The sequence below is a fragment of the Canis lupus genome, chromosome 16 (assembly GCF_011100685.1).
Source record: "Canis lupus familiaris isolate Mischka breed German Shepherd chromosome 16, alternate assembly UU_Cfam_GSD_1.0, whole genome shotgun sequence".
Lineage (NCBI taxonomy): Eukaryota > Metazoa > Chordata > Mammalia > Carnivora > Canidae > Canis > Canis lupus.
This window is the reverse complement of record NC_049237.1, coordinates 20,504,602-20,525,378: the sequence shown is the minus strand read 5'-3', so window position 1 is coordinate 20,525,378 and position 20,777 is coordinate 20,504,602. Positions and strand designations below refer to the sequence as shown.

Here is a 20,777-nt window from a genome sequence, read left to right as displayed (position 1 = left end):
ATATGTCACGTGAAAGAGCAGACCATGTACACTAAAAGCACAGGTACCCACAAAGGCCTTAGGCAGGTTCCACTGGGCCCAGGAAAACTCTGAAACCACACTGCCTCACGGCGCAAACTGTTCCCAACAGGCAGCCATTAACTCTGACGTCATTATGATTCAATACAATTAGAAACTCAGTCCCTTGATCACACTGGCCACATTTCAAGGGCCCTGCAGCCCCATGTGGCTACTGACCTCCGTTATGGAAAGCATGGGCAGAGAACAGAGCTCTACAAAGCACAGGGCTGGTCTAAAGCTGCCTAACAGAAATCAATTCAAGCTTAAAGGGAAGTCAGATGAGGAATGGGAAGAGAATTCAATTCTCTCACTACATCTTTCCTAGTGGATATTCTGAAACTTCTCTCATGACCCACTAACAGGACCTACTACTGTATTTTAAGGAAGCTAAAGAAAATGAACACTTTCTACTCTCAGTTAAGAACAAATGCTTCTGGGATCCCTGGGTGGCGCAGCGGTTTGGTGCCTGCCTTTGGCCCAGGGCGCGATCCTGGAGACCCGGGATCGAGTCCCATGTCGGGCTCCCGGTGCATGGAGCCTGCTTCTCCCTCTGCCTGTCTCTCTCTGTGTGACTATCATAAATAAATAAAAATTTAAAAAAAAAAAAAAAAAAGAACAAATGCTTCTGGGGTGTAGGGCTGGCTCAGCGGAAAGAGCATTCAACTTGATCTTGGAGTTTTGTGTTCGAGCCCATTTTGGGCGTACATTACTTAAAAGAATACAAACTTAAAAAATGCTTAAGACAATCAGTTTGTTAATCTGTTTAAATGCCCAAAAAAACATGTTAAGTGAAAAAAATTAACTCCATCTCTTTAGAAAACCCACTAACCTAATCCTCATTAAGAAACTAGTCCCTCGGGATCCCTGGGTGGCGCAGCGGTTTGGCGCCTGCCTTTGGCCCAGGGCGCGATCCTGGAGACCCGGGATCGAATCCCACGTCGGGCTCCCAGTGCATGGAGCCTGCTTCTCCCTCTGCCTATGTCTCTGCCTCTCTCTCTCTCTGTGACTATCATAAAAAAAAAAGAAAAAAGAAACTAGTCCCTCAAAGGAACTACTTCTAATAAACTTAATAACCCTCAATGTCAAGACTTTCAGAAGTCTAGATCATTGGTACCAAAACACAAGTGAGTACCACATCAGTAGGAAAATTAAGTTATACCTCCCCAATACACATCATGAGATGTATTAAAAATTACATACCTAAACTATTATGTACATTAAAACCAAAAATAGGGACACCTGGATGGCTCAGTGGTTGAGCCCCTGCCTTTGGCTCAGGTCGTGATCCCGGGGTCCTGGGATCCTGGGATCAAGCCCCCCATCAGGCTCCCTGAGGGGAGACTGCTTCTCCTTCTGCCTATGTCTCTGCCTCTCTCACACAAATAATTAAAACCTTAAATAAATAAGTAAAGTTTCCAGGCAGCTAGGGTGGCTTTGCCATTTAGCACTGCCTCCAGCCCAGGGCATGACCCTGGAGACCCAGGATCAAGTCCCACATCAGGCTCCCTGCATGGAGCCTGCTTCTCCCTCTGCCTGTGTCTCTGCCTGTGTGCCTCTCATGACAGATAAATAAAATCTAAATAAATAAATAAATGTATGTATGCATGCACGCATATAGGTTTCCAATGACAGGATTAAAAATATTTGTAGGTGCTTGCCCATCAGTATGGTTTCATACAGTAATTATGAATATCTCAAGGTACATCTATGGTGAATGTATCTACAGCATAGGAGATGGGGTGGTAGTTATAAGTGTAGACGTCATCCCTAAGTCTTTCAGCCCCTTGACCAGTTTACCAGTATCAGACTAACAAAACAGTTGAAAGCAAGTTACTATGAAAGTGTTCTTGCCCCAGCACCTACACTACAAATGCTGCAAAATCTATATATGGAGATGATGGCTGTGCCTGCACCAAGCGGACTGTGTCTCTCTGTGCCCAGTTCATCTCAATGGGTATGTGAGGGTGTCAGGATAAATCCATAAGGTCAACATCTTTTGAGATAAACATATAGGTTTCATACATAAAACAGACCTATTTTACTTTCTCTCCTCCTGAAACCTACATAAAAATTTTGCTTAAAAACACAAGAACTGGGCAGCCCCGGTGGCTCAGTGGTTTAGTGCCGCCTACAGCCCAGGGTGTGATCCTGGAGACCGGGAATCGAGTCCCACATCGGGCTCCCTGCATGGAGCCTGCTTCTCCCTCTGCCTGTGTTTCTGCCTCTCTCTCTCTCTCTCTCTCTCTCTCTCTCTCTCTCTCTCTCTCTCTCTCGGTCGGTCTCTCATGAATAAATAAAATCTTTAAAACACACACACAAGGGATCCCTGGGTGGCGCAGTGGTTTGGCGCCTGCCTTTGGCCCAGGGTGCGATCCTGGAGACCCCGGATCGAATCCCACGTCAGGCTCCCGGTGCATGGAGCCTGCTTCTCCCTCTGCCTATGTCTCTGCCTCTCTCTCTATATATATATATGACTATCATAAATAAATAAAATTAAAAAAAAAATTTAAAAAAAATAAAATAAAATAAAATAAAATAAAACACACACACAAGAACTAAGCAAAATTAATTTAAATGATTTTTAAAATATAAAAAAAAAATACAAGAACTTCTAGTTTCCAGCCCAGCACATAAGAACCAAAGTAGTCACCACGCCATCCTCATGAGTAAAAGGTTCAACTGAGAAATCAATAGCTCTTTTGACATCTGCCAACAAAAGTATGTCCCCACACTAGAAACACAGGTGGACAAGACCACAATTTGCACAGTAGACCCCTCCACAGGAAGCAGTGAAGGGTAGGGACATTGAAGTGTCATTAGGGTGGACTGCTAGCAGCTTCGTGTGGACAGGAGGACAAGGCTGAGTTAACATGCCCTCTGAAGTTTCACATCCAGGAGCTCTACCAAGCCCTCCCAGGAAACATGGGAACAAAAACACGCTGGTGCTTTAGGCAAGGGAAGGGGGAAAGAACCATTTAAAAATACCAAAATTTCCTGTTCTTCTCGAGATCTACCGTCAGAGGAAACCATTTTACCAAAGCCCAACCCACCTGGGGGCAGGGAAATACCCGACTGTGGTCCTGGCCTCCTGTCTGGCCTGGGTGGGACATGATGGCGGCGCGGACTGGAAAGCACCAGTGAAGTGAGCCGACAGTAGACTGACACCTACTGGGGGGGGGGGGGGGGGGGGCGCGGAAACCACCCCCTTCCCCCACCTGGCCTCACATGGCAAAGACCTGTGGGTGGCGGTCCTCCTTGGGCTGGTACATCATGCCCACCCTTAAACATTACAAGGCACACTAAATGGTGAGACCCAGTCTGACAAGCCTAAGCAGACACAGCAGGAAGACTGGAATCATCAAACCAAGAATTTGGTAAAACTAGGATTATTACACTAAAAGCTTAAATGCCAAATGTAGACCCTATGCTAGAACAGATGAGGAATGCAGGCAGAGGTGAAAATTCTAGGAGTCAAAAAGAAATGCCAGGGACCAAAAGCCCAGTAGAAATTAGGTGAGCTCATTATCATTAGTAAACTGGACCTGGCTGGGGAATACAACAGAAGGTTAGAAACTTATAACACTGGAAAACAAGGGGGAAAGCAGGCAACAGGATACCAACAAGCTGTGGGACAGCTTAGCAGAGTGCAGGACAGGTCGAGGGAGTGCCAGAGCAGAAGGAAGAAGTGGAGACAGTGCTCTGAGGCATCAACCAACCCTGAAGCAATAAATGACTGACAATTTTCTCCAAATTCACATCAGGCACCAAACCACACATCTGAGATGAGATAACACCATGTGGGATAAATGCCAAAAAGCTGTGCATCCACATATTGCACTGAAACTTCAGAAAATCAAAGACCAAAAAATCTTGAAAGCAGCCAGAGGGATTTAAAAAAACACCTTACCTCTAAGGAAAAAACTGTAAGAATGGCATCCATGCAAGAAAGAAAGGAGTGAAGTATTTTTACCGGGGGTAGGGGACCAACCTCCAGTGCTGCAGCCTGTAAAACTACCCTTCAAAAGTGAAGACTTTTTCTGACCAACAATTGAGGGTACTTGTTGCCAGTAGATCTGCCCAACAAGAAATATTTGAAGTCCTCCAAAGAGAAGGAAAAGGGTAGGACAAAAACTGATCAATGCAGATCTATGTAATGAGCATCAGAGAAAAGTGGATATAGGGGCGGCCCGGGTGGCTCAGTGGTGTAGCACCGCCTTCAGCCCAGGGCCTGGTCCTGGAGACTCAGGATCCAGTCCCACATCGGGCTCCATGCGTGGAGCCTGCTTCTTCCTCTGCCTGTGTCTCTGCCTCTAAGTCTCTCATAAATAAAATATTTTTTTAAGTGGATATAAAATAAAACTTTTTTTTAATGGTTGGGTGTTTTTTGGTTATTTTTTGTTTTTTAACTTTCTTTTAAGACTTTATTTATTCATGAGAGGCACGGGGGGGGGGGGCAGAGACACAGGCAGAGGGAGAAGCAGGCTCCATGCAGGGAACCCAATGTGGGACTTGATCCAGGGACTCCAGGATCACACCCCGGGCCGAACCAAGGCAGGTGCTAAACCACTGAACCACCCAGGGATCCCCTGTTTTTTGTTAAGATTTCACTTATTTATTCATGAGAGACACACAGAGAGAGGCAGAGACACAGGCAGAGAGAGAAGTAGGCTCCTGGTAGGGAGCCCAATGCGAGACTCATCCCTGGGATCAGGACCTGAGCCAAAGGCAGATGGCTCAACCACTAGGGCTCAACCACTGAGCCACCCAGACTTCCCAACTTTTTCTTATTCTTAATTGGTGCAAAAGAGAACAGTTCAAGTAACAGCAACAACATATTATGTATGCTTCTGTGCAAACCGTGCTCCCATCTAAATGAAATGAACACAACTCCACAAGGCAGGAGGGAATTAGGAACTGCAGTCCTAAGGCACCTACACTACCACAGCATTGTAGGGTCACGTGACTGTGCACTTGTTAGTTGTAAATATACACTGCAGACTCCAGGGCAACCAGGAAGAATTCTAAAAAGAATTCTAAAAAGAATTCACATAAAATGTTCAATTAAAACTACAAAATGCAGAAAATGTGTACAAGACAAAAGCAGCAACAATGAGGCAAAAAAGATGAACAGTGACAATTTTAGAGGTTAATCCAACTGAATCAACAGTCACTGTGGACCTCAATGGCCTGAACAAAGCACTCTCAAATCTGGACACAATCTCCTGTGACTGACCCATCCCATTCTCAGCCCGCCTTAACCAATCACCAAGAGCCACCAGTTACCGCCCCTGCCTCCCCACCCCATCCCCTCCCCCCTTTCACCTCTCCCCACCTGTCTTGAGCCCACCACAGAACCACCACAGCTATACAGCTATAACCACAGTGGGCAGGGCTGAGACCCATGCAAACCCTTCAAGGGTTCCCATTTAACAAACTTTACCGATTTCTGGTCTGATTTGTACTTTTCATGCCGATCATCTTTACTTTTTTTTAACATTTTTAAAAATTGATTTGCAAGTGGGTACATGTAATATCCACAAAACCCATAAGTTAAAAATGCTAATTATTTTTTCTAAAACAACTTGGATGCAGTAAGTTTCATTACTTTAGTAGCAAAAACCCATCACACCCATCATCTTAGATGGAAAACGGCATCAAAGGCTGGCATCCAGATTTCATCCTCTGTGCAAAGCAGACTTCACTTCCTGTCTGCACTCTGGCCTGAGTGTATCCTCTGCCTGGAACTCTTGCTCTGTGCCCCTCACAGGTGCACTCCTCATCCATATCTGAAGTCAAGGTTACCTCCTCACCTGAGGACACACTTATGAGTAGCCCTCTTGACCGTGGATTGGATCTTATATAACATTTATCACTTTATCATATCCATAGGCTCCTTGAGGGCAGAACCCACACCATGTTACCTTTATGAGCTCAGTAATCCACTCCCTGGCAAATTACGAGGCTTACTGAATGGGTACAGAGTTACTCTGCACTACAGAACCTCAGGAAACTACCAAAGTTCCTTCACATTCCAACAGGTGAGTAAGCTGAAAACTCAGTATCTTATACTCAGTAATATAAATGCTGGTGCATAAAGAGTTTGTATTCCCTAATTAAATCTTCCAACGGTTTCATTTTTAGGGAGACTTATTAGCAAATTAGCAAACATTCTGATTGGCTGCCACTTAGTCTATGACCATGATATGATCTTTTTCACATTCCGTGGGTCCGTAACACACTGAGGACTCTACAGAGACCATCACTAGCTACTTTCCTAAGGTCAATTTTTTGTGCTAAAGCTGGAAAGGCATTTCTAAAACCATTTCTTCCCAATCTGTGTTCAGCCAAACAACATGTGTATGACTTGAATGCACCTGCTGCCTACAAGGCTAAATCGAGGCAGTGAAAGCCATTTAAAATAGCATCTATTTAAACTTTAAACTTTACGTAAAGCACCCAAGTTGAATCTGAGGAGAACATTATAAGGTATAAAAATATACAAAGATAACAATGTATCCTCATAAAGGTATTAACTACAGCTATAATCACACTACACTATACAAATGTGCAACACCTACACATACACCAAAAACATACATTACATACTAATTTTATCTCAAAAAAAAATTCAGGATTAAATGACCAAAATAAAAAAAATATATGTAGTACAAGAAAGAAAAAAAATATGGAAGCAGAGGCAACAATAGCAGAATTAAGGGTCAGCTGGAAAGCAGGCCACAGGCCTGTACACCCAGCTTCCAGGGAAGAGGCCCTACAGTGGCTCAGACACTGGCAGGGCAGTTTCAGAACAAACACGTACAGGCCAGTTTCCCCTTTTACAGGGCAACAGGCACTGTGGATACGCAAACACCCTGACACAGCTAACACTTGAGCCCATCCTGTGTCCAGCATGTGCTCAGGCACCAGGAAGCCAGGACCGCTGTCCCTGTTGCTGTGTCAGGAAGTCTGAGGTCCAGAGTCATGCACCACAGTGGTGGCGCACCAGGAGTCCAAATCAGCCCCAGGCCCACCATGCAGAGGCCGCCCTCGTCACCACCACAGTGCCACACAAGTATCTCAAGAGGTCCGGTGTAGGAATTTCTACCTCAGAAAAATGTGTAAGACACTGCCTATCTGGGTTCTGGGGAGGCTGCACCAATTTACACCCTACCCGGGCTCAGGAGCTCAGAAACAACACCTTTCCAACCGATTAAGTGAAGCCCGCTCTGTTCTGCATCCACAAAAAGAAGCAACTTTTCATATTCAAGAGCTATCTGATGTGCTTCCACTGAACGACTGAATCTGCATCGTTTGCCCATTTTTCTACCTAATGGTTGGTGTTTGTGACTTTTTAAAACCAAATCACAGAGACCACTAGAAGCCAAGCTTTGTCTCCTAATATCCGTTGCTTCAACATGGGAATACTCATCAAGTGGGTACATGTTGCTAGGGCTGAAAAAAGTGGTCAGTCAACTCAGAGTGCTCCTACCCACGTGAGATGGAGGGCAACTCAGACTCTGAAATGAGTCAGGGAAAGCACAGGGCAGGCACCAGAACCAGCCACACAGGGGCCCCAAGCAGCAGTACCATACTGCGGTCCACTGTGACCTCATATTCGTGGGGAAAGAAAAACATCTAATTGAGGATTCTTAGGCCTGATCCAGAAGATGCTATCTCCCCTAATACTACATGAGCCTGTGAATTTGCACTTTAAAAAAAGTACCTCAGGTAGGTGATCCATACAAATATTCACGTAGAATGCAAACCTGGGGGGCGCTCAGTAGGTGAGGCATCTGCTGAATCCAGTTGTGATCCAGGGATCCCAGAGATCAGAACTCTCTACTGGGGAGGTGGGGGAGTCCCTGCTCAGCGGAGACTCTGCTTCTCCCTCTGGGCCACCCCCCCCCCATGCTCTCTGAAATAAATTTTAAAATCTTAAAAAAAAAAAACAGAATGCAAATCCAAGGTTGCCGGTCTACTTACCAGAATGAATTCTGACTAAACCAAATTGGCAAAATATTAAAATGTTATTGCAGGGAATCCCTGGATGGCTCAGTGGTTTAGCACCGCCTTCAGCCCAGGGCGTGATCCTGGAGACCCGGGATCGAGTCCCATGTCGGGCTCCCTGAATGGAGCCTGCTTCTCCCTTTGCCTGTGTCTCTGCCTCCCTCTCTCTGTCTCTCATGAATAAATAAAATAAAATCTTTAAAAAAAAATAAAAAATAAATAAAATAAAATGTTATTGCATACCCAACATATGCCAGGTATCATACATTCTAATCTCATCTTCTCATCCAATTCACTGTACCCAAATGATCATGGACTAGTTTCTCTCTGGAAAGAGGACTTCCCATGTCACCTAGGTTATGCGTCCACAGTCCTGTCAACAAGAGACGAGTTGTGTGGTCTTTGGCTCCTCTGAGGATACAGCTGCGGAGTAAAATCAGTCCTCACAACATACCAGCCCACTAAGTGTGAACACCTTCTCCTTTCAGCTTTTGGATTAAGGGTCTCTCTCATCTAACTCCTAAGTGTCCAAGCCTGCCCATTAAGACTCTCACGTTTTCCATGGAGACTACAATCACAACAAATGAATTAAAGTATAAACATACTCAGTACCCAAGATGCTTCCTAGGAGTGAAGGCTAGTAGCTCAAGTACCCACTTCCCTATAGTTGCTTGCTACTTGAACCCACATACCATAACCTTGATACCAAAACACAGGTCTGATTCCCAAAGTGAAGTCAGCTACCATCATCTCTTACAATTACTCTACAGAAGAATTAAGCCATCTTTATTTACAAGTTTTATTACTAGAGCATTCTGGACTACAAGCAGAATTCTGGGTAAAATAAGTCTCGTCATTTTTCCTAAGTGTCTGAAATTTCCCCTTTACTATCAAGAGAAAAAATTACGTAGAATATCCATCCAAACTGCCTTTACTGACTTCTATTTCTATGTATCATTGAAAAAGTACCAGAAAGGCACTTTACAGGTTCTCGAACCTCTTGGTTACCTTCAAAAGCTCACCTTATTCACTTTAAGACTTCCTCTGATCAATCTAGCCACTTCATTCTTCTCTAAATACATGATCTCTAAGGATACAGCCCCTTGAATCAAATACTCCTCAACTGGGATGCCTGGATGGCTCAGCGGTTGAGCATCTGCCTTTGGCTCAGGGCATGATCCCACGGTCCCCGGATCGAGTTCCATATCAGGCTCCCTGCATGGAACCTGCTTCTCCCTCTGCCTATGTCTCTGCCTGCCTCTGTGTCTCTCATGAATAAATAAAAAAATCTTTAAAAAAAATATTCAACTGCAGGCAAAACAGTCTGCAGAAAAAGAAAAGTTCTAACTACAGAAAGAACACTCTTGCTCCACAACAAAGATGTAAGTGAAATATAACAAATTATCCAAGGACACAGCTAAGCCAGTACAAAATTACTATCCCTCTCCAAATACCACCTTCCCCCACCTGGCCCCAGAAACTAGCTGCAGAAACAAATGATCTGCAGGGGATAAGGCAAAGATGAGGAAACAGCAATGAAGGTTGGCCTCAGAGAAAAGGTGGGATCAGATCCATCTCGATATCCCCTTTACCCAAAGAGCTTCATGTGATTTAGGAGGCACTGCTTGGCTTCCCTGTACTCTCGTCCCTGAAACTTCTCTACTATCAGCTTTGACTATAAATACATCAGTTATCTGATGAGCTATGTGAGGTGCTCCAGGAGGAGTTAGCTCTAAAAAAGCAAGTTTTCTGCACAGCCTAGTTGGCCCCCTTCAGTTACGAAACCTTGGTTTTGCTTTTTCTAAAGGAGAAAAAAAAACTCAAGAATGTATGTGCCTTGCCCTGGTGGCCCAGCGGTTTAGTGCCGCCTTCAGCCCAGGGTGTGATCCTGGAGACTCGAGATCGAGTCCCACGTCAGGCTCCCTGCATGGAGCCTGCTTCTCCCTCTGCCTATGTCTCTGCCTCTCTGTGTCTGTCATGAGTAAATGAATAAAATCTTTAAAAAAAAAAAAAAAAAAAAAGTATGTGCCCAACATGACTGCTATATGTTAGCCTCTCAGACCTCTACAGACTATCCCTGAGTCAAGATCCTCAAGCCTAGTGGATGACTTAGACCCCTCCACATTCCAGGATGTTGTTATTCCATATCCCAAATACTGGCCAACTACCACGTAAGATGTTACTGGGCAGAAGTGACCATCTTTCCATAAGACCTTTCGCAAATACCTCTTCACCTAACATCTAAGAAACCTTGCTCTGCTTGCAAAACAAAAACCTCCTTTGTTCCTTTCCAACCTATGAGACTAAATGCTGAAAATGTTCGGGAAGGGAGAAAACCCTCCTTGCACAATGCCTTTTCTTCTTATCCACCCACAGACTGCCGCTCATTATACATTGTTATAACATAATTCCAGCGAAAGGTCATATATATCCATTTAACACATTTCCTAGCTTTAGCTTAAAAACCCAGCAAATCAAAATACTCATTACTTCTATTAACTCAAAAAAGAGGTAACTGTAAAGAAACCATTTTTATGGGGCATCTGAGTGGCTCAGTTGGTTGGGTGTCTGCCTTCAGTTCAGGTCGTGGTCCTGGGGTCCTGGGATCGAGCCCCACATTGGGCTCCCTGCTCAGCAGTGAGCCTCCTTCACCCTCTCCTCCCCACTCGTGCAATCTCTCTCTCTCAAATAAGTAAAATCTTTAAAAAAAAAAAAAAAAATTAAAAGAACATTCTCATTTCTTTCTTAAGATTTTAAGTAATCTCTATACCCAACATGGGGCTTGAACTTACAACCAATCCAAGACTAACAGTCACATGCCCTATGGACTGAGCCAGCCAGGCGCCCCAAGAAACCATCTTTTTAAATGTTTATTCTTGTATGGCATCAAGCTAATTTAGGGCAATGCAATTTGCTTAATGGAATGGAAGCAGGCAAGACCTTTAATAATAAATTAATAAATCTGGAGAAGTTTCCTATATGTCACTTTGTTACGTGAGAATTCCCAGAATACATTGGCTGGGGGACGGGAGAGGGGAGGGAATTGGGTTGCACACATGAGATGGGACACAGTCGTGAACTATTACTGCTTATCACAGACCATCTACTTACCTACGGAGCCAATATGCCATCAGCTATTCCTGAAATAAGCAAGGACACTATTTCCATTCAACTCAAGATCTGAGACCACTGATCGCCAAAACCAGTAATCAACAACTATTAGACCCTCACAGACATAACTAAGCTCTTTTTGTTAAAATAAACAGGACACATAGCAAGTACACAGTCCTGGTACCTGTGAACTCAAACGGAGTACTTTCGCCCCCAACTCTCCTGAAGTCTGGATTCCATTATGAAACACGAAGTGTAAGCAGGACAAAGATCCACCCCAAATCATGTTTTCTCAGCACTGTGGGCCTTAGGCACAAAGAGAGCACAGAAGTGACGATTCCAGGCCTACCCTAAAGAAACACACAGAAGGCCCTATAACCACCTGTGCTGGTGAAAAGTAGAATGAGAATTAAAGGGTACAAATCACATGCTACCTGAAGAAATTAGCTTTCCAAATACAACTGATCCTTGCAACTGAACTTAAATATCCTAAAATAACTGGAGTATTTTGATAAACAAATACAACCAAACACAAAAACTCCTTGCAGCTCTACTACCTCACAGTCTTTCACAATGGCTATTGTTTGTTTTCTTACTTAAGACTGATGTCAGGGTAACAGTTTTCAGAGAAAACCAAGCTATGCCCAAGTAAGAGACTTCTGAAATAAGGTATTAGAGGTATATAAATAAAAGATTCCTCTCCATTACGGCATAAAATGCAATCCTTAGAAATGTAACTACCGGGATGCCTGGGTGGCTCAGCGGTTGAGCGTCTGCCTTTGGCTCAGGACGTGATCCTGAACTCCTGGGATCAAGTCCCACGTCAGGCTCCTTGAACGGAGCCTGCTTCTCCTCCCTCTACCTGTGTCTCTGCCTCTCTTTCTGTGTCTCTCATGAATAAATAAATAAAATCTTAAAAAAAAAAAAAAGAAACCTAACTACTTTATAATTTTTTTCAACATTTTTCAGTAATCTCTACATCCAACACAGCTCCAACTCACAACTGAGACCAAATGTTGTGCACACCACTGATGGAACTAGCCAGGTGCCCCGTTTATAATTTTTTTCAGAAATTAATTTTCCCCACCTTAAATATGAAGTGAAATAATAGTAATAGTGAAGTATTTTTTTAAACTTACTTTTCCTAAGCAGGATATTAATACAAGGGGGGATCCCTGGGTGGCTCAGTGGTTTAGTGCCTGCCTTTGGCCGGGGGCATGGTCCTAGTCCTGGAGTCCCAGGAGTCCTACATCAGGCTCCCTGCAGGGAGCCTGCTTCTCCCTCTGCCTGTCTCTGCCTCTCTCTGTGTGTCTCTCATGAATAAATAAATAAAATCTTTAAAAAACTAAATGGTCAAAAAAATTTTTTCTCCAAACTGAGTTATCCATAAGTCATTTTCTCCATTTAGGCTTTAAAATAGTCTTTCCAGGGCAGCCCCTGTGGCCCAGCAGTTTAGCGCCGCCTTCAGCCTGGGGTGTGATCCTGGAGACCTGGGATTGAGTACCACGTCGGGCTCCCTGCATGGAGCCTGTTTCTCCCTCTGCCTGTGTCTCTGCCTCTCTCTCTCTCTCTCTCTCTCTCTGTGTCTGCCATGAATAAATAAATAAAATCTTTTAAAAATTAAAATAAAATAGTCTTTCCAGGGCACCTGGCTAATTCAATTGGTAGAACATGTGACTCCTGATCTTAAAGTTGTGAGTTCAAGCGCCGAGGTCAAGGTAGAGATTACAATTAGTCAATCGTCCTTCCATTCCTACATTATAATTTCTACCACTATTCTTATCTTCACCAACCTTGCTGTTCTTCTCATTTACCTCCTGAATTTCAAGTTCTCACAAATCTTATTTATCAAAGAGAAACGACAGCATTTGTTAATTCCTGTTGGCCACTGTCCCCATCCTAAATTCCCTAATAAACCTGCAATTACGCCTATTTCACCACTAGGTGGTGTTCTGAACAAATTTAAAGCAAACCAGAGTTCTCAGACCACCCCCACTCTAAATTTTAGATTTCCAAGAAAAAAAGCCTTTCTAATTTACAAATAGAGGCTGATTCCATTCACTTAATCCTTACCATCCTGCAACAGAAAAGGCATGCAATCACCCTCAACCCTTAACTAACACAGCAGATGACCTGTAATGGGCAGTCCCAGCAACTGTGGAAGGTAACAGAACATCACCAAGGTAACAGTAGTACACTGCAACCCTGAAAAGTGAATTTAAAATAACTCACTAAGGGCGGCTGGATGGCTCTGGTCAAGATCCCAGGGTCCTGAGATCTGGGATGGAGCCCCAGGGCAGGCTCCCTACTCTGCTTCTCCCTCTGCCCTTGCTGAGCTCACTCTCTCCAATAAATAAAGCAAGCCTTTAAAATAAGTTAAGTAAATAAAATTATAAACTTACTGAATTTTAAAGTGCCCTCTTAAATAAAACAAACTAAAAAATATGCAAACACCATCCCCTGCCCCAACCTGGTTTTTGAGTTTGCGAGTCAGAAACTACTAATGGTAGGGAGTAGAATCGTTTTAAAAGTGTCCAAAACAGGGGAGCCCTGGGTGGCTCAGTGGTTTAGCGTCTGCCTTCGGCCCAGGGTGTGATCCTGGAGTCCTGGGACCGAGTCGCGCATCAGGTTCCCTGCATGGAGCCTGCTTCTCCCTATGCCTCTCTCTCTCATGAATAAATAAATAAGATCTTAAAAAATATACATCCTTTAAAATAAATAATAAAGATGTCCAAAAACAAAGTGAAAACAGAGGAAAATGGTTCTACTCTTAATATTTACACCTACGAAAAATAATGGGCTTGCTGAAAGACAAAAGCTATTGTGTGCCACTTAATTGCAGGTGTACTATCATTCCTCGTCCATAATTTAGTCTTCAGAATATTAAACACCGCTCTCCACCCAGCCCTCCGGATAAGTCTGTCCCGCAGCCAGAAAAACCTCTCAAATACACCAATCTCAAATCAAGGAAACAAATTTAAAACACAGATTTTTTAAGTGGGTGCTGAACTCCTGTGAAATCCCCTAACTGCTCCTTAAGTCCCAAACCCTAAGCAACAAGTTGAGGCTTAGGCTCAGCCCACCCCACCAAGCCAATGTACTTCCCCAACTCCCATGCGCCTTATCCAGAACATTCCACCACTTACCGGCTACTATGCATAAAAACCACACATCCTTTTGTTACACAAACACGCAAGTACTAACCCCAAAGTAGTTAAAAGTGCACATTATGAACTTCCCAGGGAACCGGGGGTTGGGGTATCTGGGAGACGCGGGAGGGAAGCACAGTGCGGAAACATTTGGACCCGCATCATTATTCGACACGATTACAGCAGAAAAGCAGCAACAAGTTCCACGGGCTTGCTAACCCCTCCTCTCGCTGGCAGCCGACTAGTCCCGGCCAGAGCCGAACCTCCCCCCCCCCCCCCGCCCCCCTGCCAACCCCGGGCTCGCTCGAAGACCTTCCGGGACCACACGGTAGGCCACCTACCCTCCGTGCCTCAATTGTCCCCTTCCTTGGGCACAGGCTGACGTAAACCTCACTCCTATAAATCATGACACACTCTGAAGCAACAGACCAAACCGGCTGTTTGGGTGAGATCCGGGCGTTTTGCTCATCCGAAAACTTTTAAACAATTAGTGGGAAGTTCCGGGAACGCGGCTTCGCGTCTCCCGGAGCCGCTTCCTGGTCTCCGTGTTCGGGGCGTCCTCCCCCAGACTGCCACCCTCTGCAGACCTACCTCGTCTCTGGCTTTGGGGTCATCCACGTGGGGCTTTATGAAGAGTAAAAACCTGCCTTCCCGCGGCGGGGCCCCCGCCCAGCCCGCCCCCCGCCCGAGCCCCGGCCCAACCGCCGGCGCGGGGCGAACCAAGGGCGAAGGCCGCCCCGACCCCGGGGCCCGCCCCCGCCCCGGGCCGCGACTCCTGACCCCGGCCCCGCCCCGGGCCGGGCCCCCGTGCACCCAGCCCGACGCCCACGCCCGCCGCCCGCCCCCGCCGCCCCGGCCTCACCGCCGGCCCGGGCCCCGCCACCCCCACCCGCCGCGCCCGCGCCCCCGGCCCCGGCCCGGCAGCCCGCAGACACCCCAGCCCGACGCTCACCTCGGAAGGCCGGCCCCACGGCAGGCCCCAGATCCCCGACCCCGGGCCCGAGCCCCCCGCCCCGGCGCGGCCCCACACCGGTCCCAGGCCCGCCCCCCGCCCGAGGGCGACGCTCACCCAGGACAGGGAGCCGGCGGCGGGCAGGAGGCGCGGCGGGGCGGCGGCCCGGGTCCCCTCGGCTCCGGCACAGCGGCGCTGGCAGCGGCGGCGGCGGCGGCTCCTCGCGCTTTCCTTTCTCTCCTTTCTCCGACAACAAACAGGAAGTGCGTCACGCGGCGGCGGCACGGCGACGTACACTTCCGCCCGGCCCTGACGCCGCGCATGCGCCCCGCCCCGCCCGCGTTCCCGAAGGTTCGTCGAGGCCCGGCTTGGGCGGGGGTGGAAGGGAAGGGCCAGCCGCGGCGTCCCGGCGCCCCCGGGGGTGCTGTCCCGCGCCCACCCCACCGAGCGGCGGCCGTCACACACACTCAGCCTGGGCGGCCGGTCAGGAGGCCGGGCCCGCGCCCGCCGCCCCCCGCGACAGTGCTCTTTGTCGTGTCCCCTCTAGTAGCAGGAAAACAAGGTGACCGCGGCTCCAGGGACCGCAGAGCCTCCCCTGCCCCCCTCCTGGAACTGACCCCCACCCCCACCTGCAGAGCCTCAGCTGCCCCCCTCCTGGAACTGACCCCCATCCCCACCTGCAGACCCTCCCCTGCCCCCCTCCTGGAACTGACCCCCATCCCCACCTGCAGACCCTCCCCTGCCCCCCTCCTGGAACTGACCCCCACCCCCACCTGCAGAGCCTCAGCTGCCCCCCTCCTGGAACTGACCCCCACCCCCACCTGCAGAGCCTCCCCTCCCCCCCCTCCTGGAACTGACCCCCACCCCCACCTGCAGACCCTCCCCTGCCCCCCTCCTGGAACTGACCCCCACCCCCACCTGCAGAGCCTCAGCAGCCCCCCTCCTGGAACTGACCCCCATCCCCACCTGCAGAGCCTCAGCTGCTCTCCTCCTGGAACTGATCCCCACCCCCACCTGCAGAGCCTCAGCTGCTCTCCTCCTGGAACTGACCCCCACCCCCACCTGCAGAGCCTCTGCTGCTCTCCTCCTGGAACTGACCCCCACCCCCACCCCCACCTGCAGAGCCTCAGCTGCCCCCTCCTGGAACTGACCCACATCCCCACCTGCAGAGCCCTAGCTGCCCCACTCCTGGAACTGACCCCCATCCCCACCTGCAGACCCTCCCCTGCCCCCCTCCTGGAACTGACCCCCATCCCCACCTGCAGAGCCTCAGCTGCCCCCCTCCAGGAACTGATCCCCACCCCCACCTGCAGAGCCTCAGCTGCCCCCCTCCTGGAACTGACCCCCACCCCCACCTGCAGAGCCTCTGCTGCTCTCCTCCTGGAACTGACCCCCACCCCCACCTGCAGAGCCTCAGCTGCCCCCTCCTGGAACTGACCCCCATCCCCACCTGCAGAGCCCTAGCTGCCCCACTCCTGGAACTGACCCCCACCCCCACCTGCAGAGCCTCAGCTTCTCCCCTCCTGGAACTGACCTCCCCACCCCCACTTGCAGACCCTCCCCTGCCCCCCTCCTGGAACTGATCCCCCACCCCAGCATTCTCTTGCTTTCATCCAAGGCAGTGCCTTGTGCCATCTCAGGGAGCGCCTCCGTTTTCCTGGGTGTCTCCTGTAGGTGTGGAAGGTGCACACATTGTTAGACTTGTGTTTGCTTTCTTCCTGTTACTAAAGGAGCAAGAACACAGGGAAGAAGGGCTACCGCTCCTCCCCCAGCTGATCTAAGGCCTTGAGATCTTTTAACTTTCAACACTTTTAATTTGTAACATCTGATTAATAATCTTCACTATAGGCATCTGGAAGGCTTAATGAAGGAGCAGTGGCTCTAGTTGTTGCTACTCTGGAGGCTCAGGGCAGGCTGCCCCAGATGGCCAGTTGGTCCTGGAGATCATTGAGCTGAAGGCCTTGGAGACCCTATAGCTCAACAGAGCTTTTTGCCCCTCCGGTAATTACAGGGAAGAATCTATATTGGGACTGAACACTGGTTGTTACCAGACATCAGCTTTATCTGAGTGACCCATCAAATGGCAGAACAAATGTCTATTTAGCAAAGGTGTGCTCTTATTTCTTCCCTTCAAAGTCCAGCCTCCCCCCACCACCCCCACCCCACCTTGCTCAGGATGATGTATAGACCTCATTTTGTCCAACTGCCTGGAACCTCCATGTCTCTGTGGCTTCCCGGTGTGTAAGCTACTCAATGTGGGTTTTTCCTGCTAATCTACCTCATGTTAATTTGATCCTTCATCCAGGTAGAAGGACCTTGAAGAGAACAGGAATTCTAAAAGATTGCTTTATGGTGTGCATAGTCTTTTCTTGTGTTTCTTAAACACTCCTTGTATCACTTATAGTTTTAATTAAGTGACCAGTTAGCATAAGAAAACAAAAGAATTCCTCTGAGTCAATTTCCTATTCTTTCTTTTAGAAGGTAAAGTAATATAAACGGTCAAAAGGAAGGAATCACATGGTATTTGCTTTTGGTACGGACACCTGGTGATAAAAGATAATCTTTAAGACTGGAATTTCATTCAGGTGTGTGCACAGTTTGGCACTGTCACTGTAACTATACACCAGCCTGCTGGCGGGAGTCTCCTGTCCCCTCCAGTGCTGGTGGTACTATCACATGACATTTCACATTTAAATAAGTCCCTACAGCAAGTATGAGCTCATCTTGAAATGCAGACAGGACAGAAGCATGAATTTTAAATAGTAAGTGGCAGGCTAGCCACAAATAACTTTTTCATCCTCCCTCCAAATATATATATATATTTATTAAAACATCTGTCGGGCAGCCCTAGTGGCTCAGCAGTTTAGCGCGGCCTGCAGCCCTGGGGTGATCCTGGAGACCCTGGATCGAGTCCCACGTCACGCTCTCTGTATGATGCCTGCTTCTCCCTGTGTCTCTGCCTCTGTCTCTATGAATAAATAAATAAAATCTTCAAAAAATAAAAATAAAAATAAAACATCTGTCATTGGGCAGCTCGGGTGGCTCAGCCATTTGGCGCCTGCCTTCAGCCCGGGGAGTGATCCTGAAGTCCCAGGGTCAAGTCCCACATCGGGCTCCCTGCTTGGAGCCTGCTTCTCCCTCTGCCTGTGTCTCTGCCTCTGTGTGTGTGTGTGTCTCTCATGAATAAATAAATAAAATATTTTTTTAAATAAATAAAATCTTTAAAACAAAAACCAGAACCATATGTCATCGCAGTGAGCTGTATTATCAGAAAAACCAAGTAAGACAAAACAAGGCTCCTGCCCTGATGGGATCACATGGTGCTCTGGCTGAACAGGAATAAGCACCCTGAACATTAAACAACACGGCAATATTTAAGTGACTCTTAAAAGAAAAAAAAAGAAAAAAGAAAAACTATTTTAAGTAAACAAGAGGAAGGATCTTTCAGAATAAGATGGAGGGTTTATTCCAACATTAGTGTTACCCCAGATGGTGGTGCTACTGGAAAGTCCAGTCCAGGGGACGATCACCTCAAAATGGAACGGCAAAGATTTAAATTGGGGTGAAGGACATTTAAAGCAGAATGAAGAGGCAAAGTGCAGAAACACAAGGTCTGCCTGCGGAGATGGTGCACATGGACTTTAACCCCCGAGGATGGGAAGTAATTGCCAGAGTGGACAATAGGACAAGGGCTTTACTCCTTATCTGGTGGGAAAGGGTACCCAAGCCCTCCTGTACTGTGGTTTGCAAGATGAGTAGAAGAGAGTGGGGAGACTTCCGTGACTTTGTTGTCTCATCTGTAAAATGGAGCTAATAGGCTTGTGGTGAGAGTTGATAGTATGTGCACATTTCAGCCTAGCACACAGTAATATTCAGTAAATGATGGCTCTTCTGTGTCACGCCCTCTTTGAGAAACTAATAGTCCAAACTTCCTAGAAGAAACATGCAAGTGATAGCAGGGAATCAACAAATGTCAGGCTCCAGCCACGCCCCCCCCCCCCACACACACACACACCCTGCCACGCAGGGTCTGAGAGCCCTAGCCCAAGGTCCTGAATGACCGCTGGCAATTTTTATCAAACTAAAATGTACATTCTATTCCAGAACAATATTCCATAGGAATTTCCCTAAGGTGATATATTCAGGAAAGAAAGAAAAAAAAAGTATACATACAATGTTTTTGATCACAGCTTTGCGGACAACCGGCTCCTCCTCACCAGGAAATGCCAGGCCCAGCCATAAAAATAACAATGTCATTCTATTTCTTGATAACAAATATAACATTCCCAAGATACATGAAGATAGCGGGTAAAATGTGATACCATCTTTACAAGATTATATCCGTGTGTGTGTGTGTGTGTGTGTGTGTGTGTGTGTGTGACAGAGGATGAAAGTGGACTTAGTGGCCTCCATTTTCACCTCAAACCTTCCAGCTGGTCCTCAGCTCAGGCGGGAGGCCCTAGAGCAAAGCATCCCCCCGTGGGAGCCCCTGAAACTATCCCCTGGATCCTAAGGCCTGCCCTGGGCCAGCGGGCCCCTTGCAGAATTGACTCCCAGACAGGGACCCTCTGACCCTCGCTGCTGCCTGCACGGACTACCCTCCTTTCCCCCGTATTTTCCTTCTACAAACCCAGAAGCACTTCCAGCATTTTGTTGAGTCTTTGGGACCCTGGCGCATTGTCTTCCCAGCGTGGGCCTCCACTGAAATAAGTCCTTGTTTTGCCACCATCGTCTCTGCCTTTGGGTTTTGCCAGCGTCACGTGGCCAAGCATGGTATGTTGGGGCCTCCGGAACCAGGTACTCCCGCCCCCTGCGCCCCGGCTCTGTTTTGGTTAAGAGGCTACCTTGAGGAAAAGAGCACGGTGCGAAAGTTCACAGGCTTCCCTGATGGCAGTGGGCAGCCAAGGACGGAGGCTGACGGTGGACACCTTGCAGAGCGGGCAGGGGCCGTGATGTGATGTTTCCAGACTTCATTCCTTCTGTGGCATCTCAAGAAGTCCCGGAACAGTATTACCTCTGCAGCCTGTGGTTCCCTTTGCAACGTAAGGGGCTTTGAGGGATGGGCGAGAGCCAGGGTTTGTACCGCGCGAGCAAAGGATGCCTGCCCGGGGTCCCTAGGAGGCCAGCCTCTGTGGAGGAGACTCAGAGCGGGTTGAGACACCAGAAGAAACCACGATGCCGACAGCCGTGGAGATGCTTCAGGACTCCGTGAGGGCAACGGTGAGGCTTAGTGCTTGCCCAGATGTGGTCGGGCCAAGGAAAGGGAAATCAAGTCAAAGTCACCAGGAGGAGGTACCATAGTTGACACGGGTCATTGAGGGGAAGAGCCAGTTTCGCGGGAGAAGAGAGTTAAGATATGGGCCCTGAGGAGGGAGCGGTGGAAGACTGTGTCACCAGTTATCGCCTGGGGCTTCGAAGACTGAAACTGTTCAGAGTTAGCAGGACAGTGAGGTAGGACCAGGGTCCCCAGCAAGACAATATGGAAGGGGGGGGACAGC

General features: G+C 47.9%; 1 protein-coding gene across 5 annotated transcripts in view; it reads right to left on the bottom strand.

Moving 5' to 3' along the window:
* Positions 1-15,500, bottom strand: part of DNAJB6 (DnaJ heat shock protein family (Hsp40) member B6) — a 73,785-nt gene extending 58,285 nt beyond the window's left edge. For 2 of the 5 annotated variants that reach the window (XM_038559837.1, XM_038559841.1), the window contains exon 1: positions 15,397-15,500. The gene's annotated coding sequence lies outside the window, so the exon portion shown is untranslated. Of the gene's footprint in view, positions 1-14,918; positions 14,969-15,396 lie in introns of those variants that run through there. The other 3 variants (XM_038559839.1, XM_038559840.1, XM_038559838.1) reach the window with 2 other exon arrangements.
* Between the last annotated feature and the right edge of the window lie 5,277 nt (positions 15,501-20,777).